The 15704-nt window shown below is 34.7% G+C and overlaps 1 long non-coding RNA gene across 1 annotated transcript; it reads right to left on the reverse strand.

The window, feature by feature from the left end:
* Positions 1-10496: 10496 nt before the first annotated feature.
* LOC148861534 (uncharacterized) lies at positions 10497-11605 on the reverse strand. Its single transcript, XR_016095010.1, has 2 exons — positions 11303-11605; positions 10497-11196 (listed from the first exon to the last, which is right to left on the reverse strand). It is a non-coding gene; the product is annotated as an uncharacterized LOC148861534 (long non-coding RNA).
* Positions 11606-15704: the final 4099 nt, after the last annotated feature.

Here is a 15704-nt window from a genome sequence, read left to right on the forward strand (position 1 = left end):
TTGCTTTTCTTTCGTTAGAATAATTATTGCTTATTTCTTGTTGATTTGTAGATAGTTGCTTATTGTTTGATTTCTGTAATTCCTTATTTGTCTATGCAGACTCTACACACACCATTTGCATTAGATTTTAGCATCCTATTTCCTATTAGGAGGGGGGTCAATAGGTGCTAGGCCATTTGGACCGCACCGACAACCCACAAACCAGCCACCAACCAGAGAAGCCTGTTTGTTTGACGGGTGGAGGTTTGAAGGCTGGCAACCTTGTTGGAACCTTAAGTCTAGGTGTCAAACTCTCCCTCATGTATCGGTGTTCACGTGTCAGCCTAGTCAGTTAGGCTGTCAGCCACCTTTTCTTTGTTTTCTTGCGTGCCCTTGTGGGGCCCACATCAAATAACAACATAAATAAAAAATATAAAAAAAAGATAAAAAGGGTAAAAAGTCAAGAGTTCAAAAAACAAAAAAAAAGGTAAAACCAAATATTAAAAAAATAAAAAATAATAAAAACAAAAAAAACAAATAAAAAATTCCAAAAAAGTGAAATAGAAAATAAAAGAGAAAAAGGGGTAAAAAAGAAAGAAAAATAAAAAAAACAGAAAAAAATAAAAATAAAAATTCCCATTAAAAAAGAAAAAAATCGAAATCACATAAAGAGTCAAAATTATAATAATAAATCCAAAAAATTGAAGAAAGTACTTCGGGCTCTAACTTGTGACCATTTGAGTTCAAATCTAGTTTTGTTTATTTCAAGTTAGGAAAAGTTGAATTTGCTTTTAAAGTCGTTTGATTTTTTCCAAATGCCAATCCTGGATTTTACTATCAGATTTAATAAAATATTTTAGTTAGTTCTTCTAGTTTAAAAGGTCTATTTGGATCTCCAGTCTTTCTAATTTAATAAAATTCGTTATCTTTAGCTTCTATTTATTTACTTATCTTTTTGTTTCCCCTCTTTTCTCTGTTCTCTGTGCTTTGATTGCTGATTTAGCTTTGTCTTAGGCTCTCACCTCTGTCATTCATGTTAAGTTTTTTAACTATATGGATGAGAATGACACCAACGCTTATGGTCCTTTGCCCTTGGGATGAATTTGAGTTTGAAACACTTTTGCCTAGGAGACTTTGAGGATAATTTTGGACCAGTTTTTATGTCATCGATCATTTAAATCCTTTGAAATTCACTATGCCAGAATTAGTGTGGCCAGTCCATACCCAATTATCAGATTGTGCCCTTTAGGGTAAGAGCTGTTACTTCCTTTTCAAGAATGACTTTCAAAATGGTTACACCTGGCTATCATCTGTCTTGCCTGTGTTGGCCTGATAACAATAAGAAAGAAGAGAAAGGGGCAATGCAGTTGGAGATAGCTCACTCTAATGAGTAGTAAGTAGGTCCTTAAGCGTGCTTCAACTCCTATCTTGTCATGTTTGTGCACAGTTGTGAATGAGTGGACATCTTTCTAGAAAGTTGGTTGTGTTACAGGGATTCCTCGCAATCTCCTTTGCAGCCTCTCATGGAGAATTCAGAGATCCAAAGGTTTTTTTTATTTAATCTCGAGGAGGGTCTACTTTGGTAGCCCAAGGTTTTTTTATTTTGGTTCATCGTTTGTTTTAAGTATTATTTTCGGAGTGGTTAATTGAATATTTCTTTCTTTTCACAAGCAGAAATAGAAAATAATATATGGGGTTACTTCAAGGGCGATAGTGATGCAATGTTTTTGGGCTTGTCGAATTACGGTGTTGGAGTTTATGACTTCAACTTATGTCATATGAAGGAATGCATGCACTGCATCCTACCATTAGGAAGGAGTGATGCATTTGGGATAGCAGGGTCAAGAACTCACTGACCTCGGGGGAAAACTACCAACTAATCTCTAACTATAGAAAGCCCACGTCAGTGAAGGTTTGAAGGCAGGAGATTTTGAGACCGTGGGATCCGAGTTCCCCCTTGGAATTCATGTATCCAGCAGCTTGCGTGTTGACTTAGACTCTAGGGATCAGCCACCTCGTTTGTGATTGATTGCATGCTCCATTTTAAATGGACCGTAAATTAAAGATAAAAAAATAAAAAGGGAAAACACCGAAATCAATAAAATAGAGAAAAATCCAAAATCAATAAAAAAAAGGGGGAAAATACAAAATACAAAAAGGGGGAAAACCAAAATACAAAATAAAGGGGAATATATTAAATAAAAAAGGGAAAATCCAAAATAAAAAAAAATGGGAAAGCCCAAAAAAAAAGATAAAATATAAAATCCCTTAAAAGAGGGAAAAGTCAAAATACAAAAGGGAGAAAAGCCAAAATTCAAAAAAAAGGGGGATCCAATATGCAAAAAAAAAAAAAAGTGAAAAGTCCAAAATTCAAAAAAGAGAAACCAAGAAACAGAAAAGGAAAATCCAAAATCCAAAAAAGGAAGAAAAGTCCAAATACAAAAAAAAAAAAGGAAAAAAATCTAAGATACATAAAAGGGGAGAAAAAAACACAAAATATGGAAAATCAAATAAAAAGGGGGAAAATTCCAAAATTAAAATCCAAAGTCAATAAAAAAAGAAAAAAATACAAAATACAAAAAATTAGAATATATAAAATAAAAAATGGGAAAAAAGAAAATAAAAAAGAACAAAAAAGAAAAAAAAATCCAAAATTCAAAATATAAAAAAATGGGGAGGGAAAATTCAAAAAAAAAAAAAAGAGAAAAGGAAGTTGCTCTTAACTGGGTTGTGTTGACAAGAGAGCACCATCAAGAGTCTTTGACCAATTTCTCATCAGAAGATCAGTTATCGAGTCATGGCACAAAATCTTTTCCAAAGCCTGGCAATCACTTCTCAGGTAGCAATTTTATTCCTTCTTCCTTAATAGAGCTAAGGGTATCGGTCTTAATCAATCACTTCTCAGGTAGCAATTTTATTCCTTCTTCCTTAATAGAGCTAAGGGTATTGGTCTTAGTTCCATTTTTGAATTACGTTCGACTTGATCCCTTTCAAAGGGGTACGTAGAGCAGCTCGTCTCATGGGTTTGGCCACTTCCATATATAAAGTATTTTTCCCCCATTTCTCTTTCCCTTGCCTGAGATGCTTACTTATAAGGCAATGACTAGTCCATTCAGAGTTGTCTACAGGCAGAGTTTGCCTTCTCTCAGAATCCCAAAAGCATGCATGAGGAAAGTTAGTTGTTGATCAAAAGCTCTATAGTTAAGATTCCTGTTTACCTCTCAATCCATAATAAAGCCGTCCTTGTCCAAATTGGGGCAAAATTGCAACAGCCAAAGCATAACACATTCCCTTTGAATGTTGCCTGAGCCAGCACAGAATAAAGGCACTATCCTAACCTAGTGCTCTATCGATTAATCAACGAAAGGACTGGAGGCCACCATCGGTTATTTCTCTTTCCTCATCGATCCCTTGAATTTGTAAAAGTTGCTAGTTAACTAGTTGAACTTATACATTAGACCTTTTTTTGGCGAACTAGCCAAACCTACATAATGCACCCCAGGGATCATAAAAGGGCTAAAAGACAAAATCAAAAAGAAAAAAAGAAAAAAAATGAACAAAAGAAAGAGATAAGAGAGGAAGGAGAATGCCCTAAGGGTTTTGCTCGACGTATACTATACTCGACATATGCTTCTTCAATATGCAACATGTAGTCAATAATGAAGGTAGGCCATCATTGGCCGCTTGCTTGACCTTGTACATTCAATCCTGATAATATGTAGTAAAATCCTCTAGCTGGTCCTTTGAGCCTTCCTATCAGCCTTTCGCAATAAACATCTTCTAGTGAATGGGTGTCAAAATAAGCAGAATGCGATTAGAGCAATCATGAGCAAAAATAGAAAAGGAGAAGATAGAAGAAAAAAGAAATTTTGGTAGCTTTGTTGAGAATGAAATACTCAAGTAAAGTGGGGCAGTTATCAAGGAAGATTAATGCAAACGTTGAATTGACAAATGAAAAATCAAGAAGCAGTCAGGAGATACTGGGGCAATTAATATGATTTTATCATTACGAGAGCTTTTTTGATGACACCCACATGTAGTTTTGATTTTCCCTACCCATTTATATTTCATCCCAAAATAAAGTCCTCCCTGATCAATAAGAAGGCATGATTCATGTTGATGAAGAATGTGAAGAGCAATCTCCATCCATATGGCTAGGAAGAAAAGCCTTGATAAAAATCAAAAGAAAAGGCAAAAAAAAAAAAAAAAGAATGATGATGAAAATATGATGATAATAGCAAATCCTGAATCGAATTTCCTAAGAGGTGGTCCATGCACTTGATGCCTTCCATTAATTGTTATTTGGGCCTCTTAAACCATCATTTGTAACCTCCATCTCAAACCATGTTTTGTCTTAACAAGTAAGACCTCATTGACCTTTGAAAAATTGGCAAATTAGCACTAGATAGACCTATTTGGCCAGCAATGTAGGACCATAGTTGTCACTCACTCCTTTTTAGTATCAGTTTCATAGCCCACCATTGTTGTTAACCAAAAAAAAAAAAAGAGGAGAAAAAAGAAAAAAAAACACAAAAAGAGAAAAAGAAAAAAGAAGACTGGGGCAAACCCCCTCTAGTAAAGGCTCTTCTTATAGTGAATCCCTTTTCCAACAACTTATAATTCCATCATGCATGCCTTTGAATTCAATGAGTTTTGAGTAATGACCTTGAAGAGAGGATACACAGTCTCATTTGATGCGAACTAGACATAGACCATTTGGACATGATTACTCATATATAAGTTGAGATTGAAGGCACTTTTGCCCCTAAGTTTTGAACCTTTTTCTTACCATTCCCATATTTCATATCCTTGTGCACTACTCAATAATTGAATACTTGTGCCACAATTTGAGATGTCTTGACCTTTTCAATGCATACCTAGCTTTTATCTTGGCTCTTCCATCACATCATATACTTTTGCTTGCTTATATGTTGGTTCTTTTTAGCTATTTCGTGCAAACCATTGCTATATTTTTCAAAAAAATCTCTTCAACTGTTTATTTCACACTTCGGTGTTCTACTTCTTGAGTCCATAATTTGATAGAAGATTTGTCACTTAAAGTATCTGAATTCCAACTTCATTGATAATATTCATTAAAACTCCGTTGGTCATGTTAGTCTCTTTGGTTTGACCCATGTCAAAAAATTTCGTTGGTCATGTCAGCATCTATGCTTTGACCTGCGTTAGAAAATTCCGTTGGTCATGTCAGCCTCTACGTTTGACCCGTGTTAGAAATTCTGTTGGTCATGTTAGCATCTATGCTTTGACCCACGTCAAAAATTCTATTGGTCACGTTAGCCTCTACGCTTTGACCCGTTCCAGAAATTCCGTTGGTCATGTCAGCCTCTATGCTTTGACTAACATCAGAAATTCCGTTGCTTATATCAGCCTCTATGCTTTGACCCGCGTTAGAAAATTCCGTTGGTCATGTCAGTCTTTATGCTTTGGCCCACATTAGAAAATTTCGTTGGTCATGTCATCGTCTATGCTTTGACCCACGTATCCGTTCATCATGTCAGCCTCTATGATTTGACCCGCGTCAGAATTTTCGTTGGTTATGTCAGCCTCTATGCTTTGACCCATGTTAGAAAATTCCATTGGCCATGTCAGTCTCTATGCTTTGGCCTACGTCAGAAAAATCCGTTGGTCATGTTAGCCTCTATGCTTTGACCCGCGTCAGAAATTCCGTTGGTCATGTTAGCCTTATGCTTTGACTTGCGTCAGAAAATTCCGTTGGTCATGTCAGCCTTTATGCTTTGACCCGCATAAAAAATCCATTTGTCATGTCAGTCATTATGCATTGACCCGCATTAGAAAATTCCATTGGTCATGTCAGTCTCAATGCTTTGACACACGTCAGAAATTCCACTGGTCATGTCAGCCTCTATGCTTTGACCCGTGTCAAAAAATTCTGCTAGTCATATTAGCATCTATGCTTTGACCCGCGTCAAAAAATTTCATTGGTCATGTCAGCCTCTATGCTTTGGCCCACGTCAAAAATTCCGTCGGTCATGTCAGCCTCTATGCTTTGACCCGCGTCAGAAAATCTCGTTGGTCATGTCAGCTTCTATGCCTTGACCTGCGTTAAAAATCCCATTTGTAAATCTTATTTCTTTGATCAACACTAGTTTTAATTGAATTAATAGAGATGATATAAATGATAATAAAAAATTAGTGAAAATAGAAAAAAAACAAAAAAATATATAGAAAAAAAGAGAGAAGAAAGAATGAAACACTTATTTTACATTATGCCATGTTGAAAAGCAGTTATTAAAATCTTTCAAAATGTTCTAAAAAAAACTAAAGAATATTTGCTGATGTTTTATGATGGTGCTTTGCAAGAATATTGAAGCTTTGTCTTAATGAATGATTTGTTTGACATGCTTTTCTTAGTGATAGATTTACTTTGGTTCAGTTTTTCGTAGTTTTATCCTAGATCCAGTAGTTTTATCCCAGATTCAACTTTAGCGATTTTATCCCAAAACTATTTTTCGTTGACCTACATCAAAAAATTTCGTTGGTCATGTCAGTCTCCATGCTTTAACCCACGTCAGAAAATTCCATTGGTCTTGTCAACCTCTATGTTTTGACCGGCGTTAAAAATTTTCGCAGTTTTATCCCAGATCCAGTTTTCGCAGATTTACCCTGATTTCGTAAGGTTTTTGATACCTAGGAGGGGCTCTTTTTCAAAATAAATAGTTTTCATATTATCAGTTGTTTTTATTGATTTCTTTTATAGCAAATGTACCCTGATTCCGAAGGCTCTTGATAACCTAAGGTGGGTTACATTGCCAAGAATAAAATGGCCTAAACATAATGAAGCGGTGATGCACAAGAGCTCTTCTTCTTCTTTGCCTTCCCTCACCGTAATCCTCCCTCATCGTCTCACCCTTCTTTCAAGCCTGCCCTTCGCAAAAATCTCTACGTGCTTCTTTTTAGTCTTTGTTGTTTCGTAGTCTCCTACCTCATAACAAAGAGGGGCAGCTGTCAGTACCCGATTTTTGCTCGGTCTGCCGCCTAAGCCTTCAATTCACCCCAAACACCCGATTAGATCCTTCTGACCTCTCCAAAATACCCAAAAACCTAGAAAAAACAAATTTCACCCAAAGAGCCCTCGGATCCACCGCTAAACCAGCCCAATACCTATCTGATGACCCTGATCGACTCTTACTTACACCTCAACCATTAGATCAAACACAACTATCAAGTCCAAGACATCCCAAAACACCTACCATGAAATTTAAACTCAAGATTTCTTCGTTCACCCATCCATCAAACAAAGATTTCATTTCGACCATTCTCGCACCCGCAACCCATATCCACTTGATCCGAACACATCTAAACTAATCAAACTTTTCCAATCACCCCAGAATACCAAAAGTCCCCTACATATGAAATTCCATCCCAAAATACCTTCATTTACCCTCGGTCACACAAAGGTTCCATTTCGAGGCTCTAGATTGACCATATTCTAAATCTGCTCAATCCGGGCCCAATTGGCTCAATCTGATTTTACCAATCATCTCAGACTACCCAAAAACCCCACCTGGAGAAATTTCACCCAAAACTGCCTTTATTTTCCCCTTTATTTTCCAATTCGGGCCCAGTTGGGCCAATCTGACCCCACCAATTGACACAGAATGTCAAAAAATCCCACCCTATGAAATTTCATTCAAAACTACCCCCGTTTGCTTCTTCATCCAAAAAGATTATGTTTCGATCAATCTCACTAACCCTCACGCATCGAAACCCTCTTTATGAGTAGACCAATCTTGACCTTCAATTTCTAACCCAGAATCTCAGCCATCCATCATGAATCCCGGTTTGACCAACCTTTTCCTAAATTATAAAATTACAAAGGCACCCTCTAGCGCCATTTAAAAGAAATTGACTCCTTCATTTTCGCCCTAAGGCAGAGAAAGGGGAGGAGAGGAATGTTCATCATCTTCCACCTTCGAACCCAAACCAGAGGGGCAATGGCTAGAGGTTCGTCTTCCTTTGATTCCTTTTGCCCTCTTATTCTCCGATCCTTCTCTTGTGCTCTTCACCTCCCTCACTATCTTCTCTTTCATCGGTAAGCTGTTGTTCACCTTTGAACCCAAACCAAAGGTGCAACGACTAGGGAGATATCCGAGAATGGTAGGTCGATTGTTGTATTTGTGTATTACACGACTAGATATTTCCTATGCCGTTAATGTTGTGAGTCAGTATATGCATGCACCTCGGGTTCAACATTGGGAAGCTATTGAGAGAATACTTGCATAGCTAAAGAAGCACCCCAACAGAGGCATTCTTTTTTCAAACCATGAAAATCTGAAACTGGAATCCTATACAAATGCAGACTGGGCAAGGTGTTTAGATGATAGGAGATCTACATCAAGAGTATGCACCTTCATAAGTGGAACCTTGATCTCTTGGAAAAGCAAGAAGCAATTGTTTGTGGCTAGGTCAAGTGCAGAGGCTGAGTATAGATCCATGACCCATGGTGTCTCAAAACCACTTTGGGTTAGATCTCTATTGAGCAAGATTGGGGTGACAGCAGGGGAACCTATGATGTTGTACTGTGACAATCAGGCTGCAATCAACATTGTACATAATCCAATCTAACATGACAAAACAAAACACATTGAAGTTGATAGGCACTTCATAAGGGAGAGGGTAACCACTGGAGAAGTTTGCTTGCCTAATGTTTCTTCAAAGTCACAGTTGGTGGATGTTCTCATTAAAGGAGTTACAAAGAACAAAATTGAATACGATCTATGCAAGTTGGGAATGTGTGACATCTACTCCCAACTTGAGGTGGAGTATTGAAGTTTGGACGTTTTTTTGTGATTATTTTAGAATAGTTGTGTTATGTTAGGATTTAGATAGGTAGTGGGGCCACAAAAGTTATGTGAGTCCAAATCTTATTATGTTTTTGACTCCTATTTGAAGTGTTATATTTTTTATTATAAATAACAAGTGAAGGGGCGGACAGAATAAAGCTTTCCTACTTCTCAAATCTTTTCTTCTCTTTCTCTCTTCCTTCTCTCTTCAAGAAAACACTCTTTTCTTTTATATTTTTTAATCCAATAGATTTCTACTAAGTCAATTCGAACAGCCTTCAACCGGTGATGAGTTATGACTCACATATTAGCAATGGCAGTGAGATTCCAATTTTATGGAAAATGGTTGTATTTTGGTTTTGAAGATGGGATGTAAAGATTTGGGATTTTAAGGCTCTTGGATGTCAAAGGGAATGCTACCATTCAAGTAATTTTGCCCCAAACTTACTTCGGAAAGGCTGCATCATGTCCCCAAGTCTTTAGGGATCTGTCTGAAGAGATTTTTTTTTTTTGGAACGATTTGGGCATTTGGACAGTTGATAAAGAAAATTAGATGACACCCAAAGGGCATTTGTGTCTTTTCATATGCCACTTAATGATTAATTAACGCCAGGTACTAGATTGACCCACTTTGAAAGTTTGGGTACTAAATTATCGCATTTTAAAGTTCAGGGACCAAAGTGGCACTATACCCAAAGAACAAGGTACTAATCGGGAATTTTCCCTTTTATTTTATCAAGTTTTGAGAAATTAATTCATTGAGCTTGTTTTGATCTTATGTGTTATGGTCCCAAGTTATTAAGTCCCCCACTTTAAGTCTAGATTTTCTCCATTCCAGTCTTTGTCTTGAAATAAATCTATTGGGCTCATTTTGGAAAAGAGTATACATATCTTGTATTTTATATTATTTTATATGTATTTATATTTTATATATTTGCATTTGTATTCTTTCCAAACTAAACCTTAGGCTATTTTTGATTTGAAGGAAAAGATAAGGAAAGAAAGTGAAAGGGAGAAAAATCTATACAAGATATGTTAAGATTCCCCTACCTTTCACTTTCTTTCCCTCCTTTTTCCTTCAAACCAAATACAACCTTACGGATCCCATTCCAACCCAGTTGGTCATCGAGGGTTTTCCATCAAATACTTTAGACACTGGACATTTGCTGATAAAGACACAAATAATATCCTACCAAAAACCATCTCAAGTCGTACATGTTAAAAATAATTCTTTTTATCAGGTTTGTTTCCACACAGTATTATTTCTTAGTACATTAATTGATTCTTATCTTAAGTTTCTGTGCAATTCTCTGAGTATCACATTTAATTGATTGATTCTTATTTTCAACAGTATTATTTCTTGTACAAAATTTTCACAAATAAAAAAGGAAACATTATGAAGCTCTCTATGTGCTTGACTAGTCTATGACCATATAACAGATAATAGAGGATAAAATGCTTCTCTGTTAATTCGGATTTTTTTTGGTAAGACTTAATTTGGATGAATGACCCAGATTTTCGTTTTCAACATTTTTACAGTATGGTAGCTAAACTGAATTATTACTAGTTAAACTGTACACAGATTTTACCATAGTGTATTTATATTATGTATTTTTTTGGTATATATTATTTTTTAAGGTAAAATACAAAAAACCTCCTCTGAAGTTTCTGACAATTATAAAAAAACCTTTCTAATAGTTTCATTTTATCAAAAAATTCCCTTCTATTTAAAAAAAAATTAACAAATACCTACCTTCCGTCAATGACCAAGACGGAAAACATGTATACTTACATTTTTACCCTTTCGTCAATGACACTGTAAATTGCTACTTGCTACTTGTAACAACCCCCAACTTTACTCCACCTGCTGCCTACGACTACCATGAACAAAAAAGACAAGTGAACCAAGTCAAACCATGAGTTCAGTTGCTACAGTAACCCAAAATGAAAACCCCCCTCTCCAAGGCCCCAGTAGTCAGTATTTGGTTAAGAGGCTAAGTGACCAAGTAGATTGGCATGGCGGACGTTGAGAAACGATGATGTGGCTAATGTTGCTCTTTATTGATATCTCTCAAGCGAGCGGTCCCGACGTCAGATGACAACTTGTCTGGCATGGTGTGGTCGACGACCTTATGGTCTCTGTTATGTACAGTGGCCCAGATACTGCTTCCCTGCAAACCCGGTTCCTGCGGTAGACACTGTCCTGGCCGTCATTGGGCCTTGCATTGTCGGTCCACTTCCATTTCCAGAAAAGGAGAGCATTTCTCCACCATCTCTTCTTCTTCTTCTTCTTGCTCTTCTTTGAGTCTTGCTTCTGTAGTTTGAAATGCAGAGCATCCATGGATTTGAAACTGTCCCGCTTATGCTTATGGGCTTCTTCTAAGATCTTTTTCTGGAAACACAGAAAATATATGCATTCAAGTATCGTAGGAAGATCTGAAAAGGAAGATTAAAAAATGAAGGAACAATGATAGAAACAAACATAAACAGGGTATGACCTGAAAATAATCGATTTGGGGGTCGAAGCCGTAGTCGCTGAAATGCTGAGGCTCCGGCATCGGAAATATAGGAGACTTGTTCGACCTTTTCCCTCTACCTCTCTCAGCTACATGTATTTCTTCACCTTTGCAGTTCCCACTCAGGATCTCTTTGCATTCTTTTTATCAACCCTTTCACTAGCTGTTGTAGCAGCCGAATAGAAAAGAGGAAACTGAGAAAAAGAAGAAGTAAAAGGGAGAGAGGGAACCGGGAATGAGGAGAGTCGGAAAGTAACTGTAAAAGGTAGTATTCGAGATGTTGATGACAATGAACAATATTTCTGATTAATTAAATGGGGTATTTTAGTGAAAATAGATGTACATTAATTCGTAAAAGGGTAAAATAGGTATCATCAGTTTAACATTTTTTTGTCTAGGTCATTGACGGAAGGGAGGTATTTGTTGATTCTTTTTTTTTTTTAAAAAGGAAAATTTTAGCTAAAATGAAATCATAGGAGAAATTTTTATAATTGTCAGAAACTTCGAGGGAGGTTTTTGTATTTTACCTTATTTTTTATTTTAGAATTTAAGGAATACAAAACATTTTGTAGCAAATTGAAATTAAATATATATATTTTTTCTAGAAAAGTCTAACAAGGAATTTTGGTAAGAATTCTTGCACATTTGAAATTCGTCTAATAAAGTGTAACTAAACCTGAAAATTTTGTAGCAGTAGGTAGAAGTTGCCTTCCTCTCGTTCTGATATTAAATTCTGTGAGCAGGAAACTGGTGGCACCAAATAAATAAAAAGAGTAGTTGCATAGTTGGAGTGATTATTTGGAGTCATTATTCGGTAGGGGTACAGACGTACAGTTGCAGTCGAATTTGAATGCATGTAACTCACATTCTTAATATATTAGAGTTAGGGGTGGATTCAAGTCAAATTAAATAGTTAGGGGTGGATTCAAGTCGAATAGCATGTAACTCACATGCTATTCGAACTTGATTGTTGAAATTGTGTTAGGTTTGAGATCAGCTTGGTTCAAAGTTTACAAGTTTTAGTTCGATTGTAAGTTAAGTTTTTTTAAATAAAAATTATATATACAAATATTTTTATTTTATACATAAAAAATAAGAATTATAAAAATTATTTAATTATATATATAAAAAATAAAAATATTATATATAATACAAATTATTTATTATATATATTTATATATTTATATGCATATGTATATATAATAAAAAATATTTATTCACTATACTAGACTCGATTAGGCTGGGCTCGAGCTCAGTAAACAAGTTTATATATCAAACTCAAGCTCGATTCAAAGTTTGGTTTAAATCGAACCAAACCGAATAATAATTTGTCAAAAGCTCGACTAATAACCACCCCTAACTACTGTATGGAAAGAGAGTATTGAGAAGGAAATCTCATTTGGAATGCATAGGGGCCATAGATAAAATATATGGGGAGTTCACATCAGCTGTACGGGAGATGTTACCAATACATGCAGCACATGCTGTGATGCATGTGGGTGATGATGTGATCTCATGTGGGGGAGTCTATTCGAACTGTTTGCAGTCTTTCCCCGCTCCAGATCTCCTACTCACTAGAATCATCCCCACACACCTACCCATGAGGAGATGTTCCCGGTATGCAGCTCCCTTTAAGAGGGCTTCAGCCTTCAGTTAATTTACAGTAGTTACTTTCACCGAGCTGCTTTAAATAAGCTGTTAAAACCATCTACATCCAAAAATTAATGTTCTGCTGAACGGAACATTAATCTATATATAACATGCATTAAAGTTTGATGGTCCATGCTAGCATGTCTTTCTTTTAAGATAAGTTATTTATTTATTTTTTCAAATTTTCTTTTGTTTTAAAATATAAAAAAGTAATCATTGTCTAGTTTGATTACATTAATAAAGCTTTATATTATGAGAGAGAGACCTTTGAGTTTTCCAAGGTCTCTTATTTTAATGCATATTATTATTACATTTAAGAGAGAGATAGAGAGATATAGAGAGAGAAATAAAGAGAATGAGAGTAAAAATACTAATATATGTGTATGTGTGTGTGTGTGTGTGTGTATAAAGCCTTTATTGAGTGAAAGTAAAATAATGGAAATACATAATAATAAACACATTTTTTTTCTGATTTCCATTGTAACACTATGAACAAATATCACCATAGGCAAGGATTATAGTGTTTAAATTATATAATTTATAATTTATACGAAAAAAAAATGTATTTTAAATACACTATGAACTAATTACATTTATTTCTTGAAGATTATTGATAATTAGTATATATTTTCAAAAAGTAATTTTAATTGTTTTATTTTTTTTAATTTTTGGTAATTTATCATATTTATTGGAAATCATGTTAATCCATTTTTGATAATTTCTTGGATAATTTATTGGTACTTTATTTTTGGTTATTTTCTTGGTTAATTTTTGTTCATTAAATGCAATTTACATTTATTTTTATTTTTAATCATTAATTATTGAAAAGTATAATAAATTAGCATAAACTATCCAAAATTACTGTCATTTATTGTAAATATAAAAAAACTCCTACTTAGGGTTGATCATTTATAACTTAGCCCAATCTAGATTAGACGTGTAAATTTTTTAGCTCAAGCAATTATTTTCTTCTAAGCTAGGTCTAGCTCAGATTTATACCAAACCCACACATAATGCAAACAATAGGAGTACAAATGGATTGGATGTAGATCAGATCCATCTACATCTACATCTGCCTTTTATTATGAAATCTATAGATTTACATCCACATCCCATTATTATGTCAGATTTTGGATTAGATTTGGATTTAATCTGTAACCATCTTATTGTTTTAAATCTGCATCTAATTCAATTATTAATTGGATGGAAGTGCTAAAATTTGAATATAGGATAATTGGATTTGGTGTCAAATCAACTATTGGATTTTCGGCGCCCAATGACAACACTAGTGAACAAGCTCAACCTAAAAGCTACATACATACATACATACATACAAGTAACAAAGTTTATATTAAATATAAATTTTATTAACACAGGCAATCATGTTCCTTTCCCAAGCACAAACAAATATTATTATGCCTGAGGTGTGGGCCAAGATGGGCTAGGCAACCTATAAAATTATTAATATACTATCAAAATCTAGTGTGAGATCTTATATGTTTTTTGGTTCATTAGGCTACATAATGATGGTAGCCCATCCCCCATAGCTCCTTCAAAGTCAGCTTAGGTGATTTCCACATTGTTCCTATGAGTGCAACTTAGGGGATTGGGTCAAGTTGATGATCAACCAAAGCTTGAACTCGAGCTTAGATTAATTTAATTATGACTAAAAATTAATGTAGAGATCAAATTAATCATGACTACAGCTTAATTTTATATATTTGTTAATATTTAAGTAACATTTATAAAGTATTATAACTTTTAATAGTTAATAAACTAAAATAAATAGATAAAACATTAACAGATAATATGAAAAAACTAATTATTTTATTAAGTAATAGTAGCACTTTATTATTTTTGTTAAAAATTATTAATACAATTAATTCAATTAACTAAATTACTAAATTATTTTGTAACAAGTTACTAAAATAACGATTAATGATTTTAAACAATATTACATTCTTTCCTTCTAATAATTATTAATTTTCGTTATTTCAATTCTCTTTCATAAATCCCGTACATCGCACGGGTCCCGCTAAGTAACGGTAAAAACATTTAATGAGTAGTTAGTTGGTGTTTTCATGTACAAGGCTGTATTTTGGTTTGACAATTCTATCCCCAACCGCAAGTGACGCTATCATTCAGTCTCCTTTGTCCTTTCTTTTGTAGGTGGGAGTAGTGAAGCTTCTTTGTACTGCACGTACCATATAGAAAATCTGGGACCGTCCAGATTTGGTAGGGATAGCATTGTAAATACACTCAATGAGCATTTATAATTTTTTTATACTTAGCCCTTTTATTTTTTAAAAGCATTGTTGAGGCGAGGCCAAAAGCCTAACCCTCGAGACGAGGCTAAGAGAAAGGCCTCGCCTCAATAGCCACAGGCCCACAGACCCATTAATAAGGCCTTTAATTGTTTGAGGCTTATGCGTTTGGACTTTAAGATTTATATAGGGGTAAAAAAGAAATTTAATAAAAAAATAATGTTTCGTTTTGTATAGATTGATGTATTGAATAAATAAATAAACATGTAAATAACAAATAAATGCATATAAATGTGTAATAAAATAGTTTGCTTTATTATTCATATTTTATATCCGATGATCTATTTTGCATCACATAAAACGAAATGGGAATGCTTTACTCTTAAAACACTGTTGGTTCATATCCCTGAACTGAAAGGTTTGATTTATGTTCTAGTGTAAAACTACTATGTTAAGTTATAATCATGGGA

Source organism: Nelumbo lutea, chromosome 4 (assembly GCF_056320005.1).
Source record: "Nelumbo lutea isolate HS-2025 chromosome 4, American lotus-T2T, whole genome shotgun sequence".
Taxonomy (NCBI): domain Eukaryota; kingdom Viridiplantae; phylum Streptophyta; class Magnoliopsida; order Proteales; family Nelumbonaceae; genus Nelumbo; species Nelumbo lutea.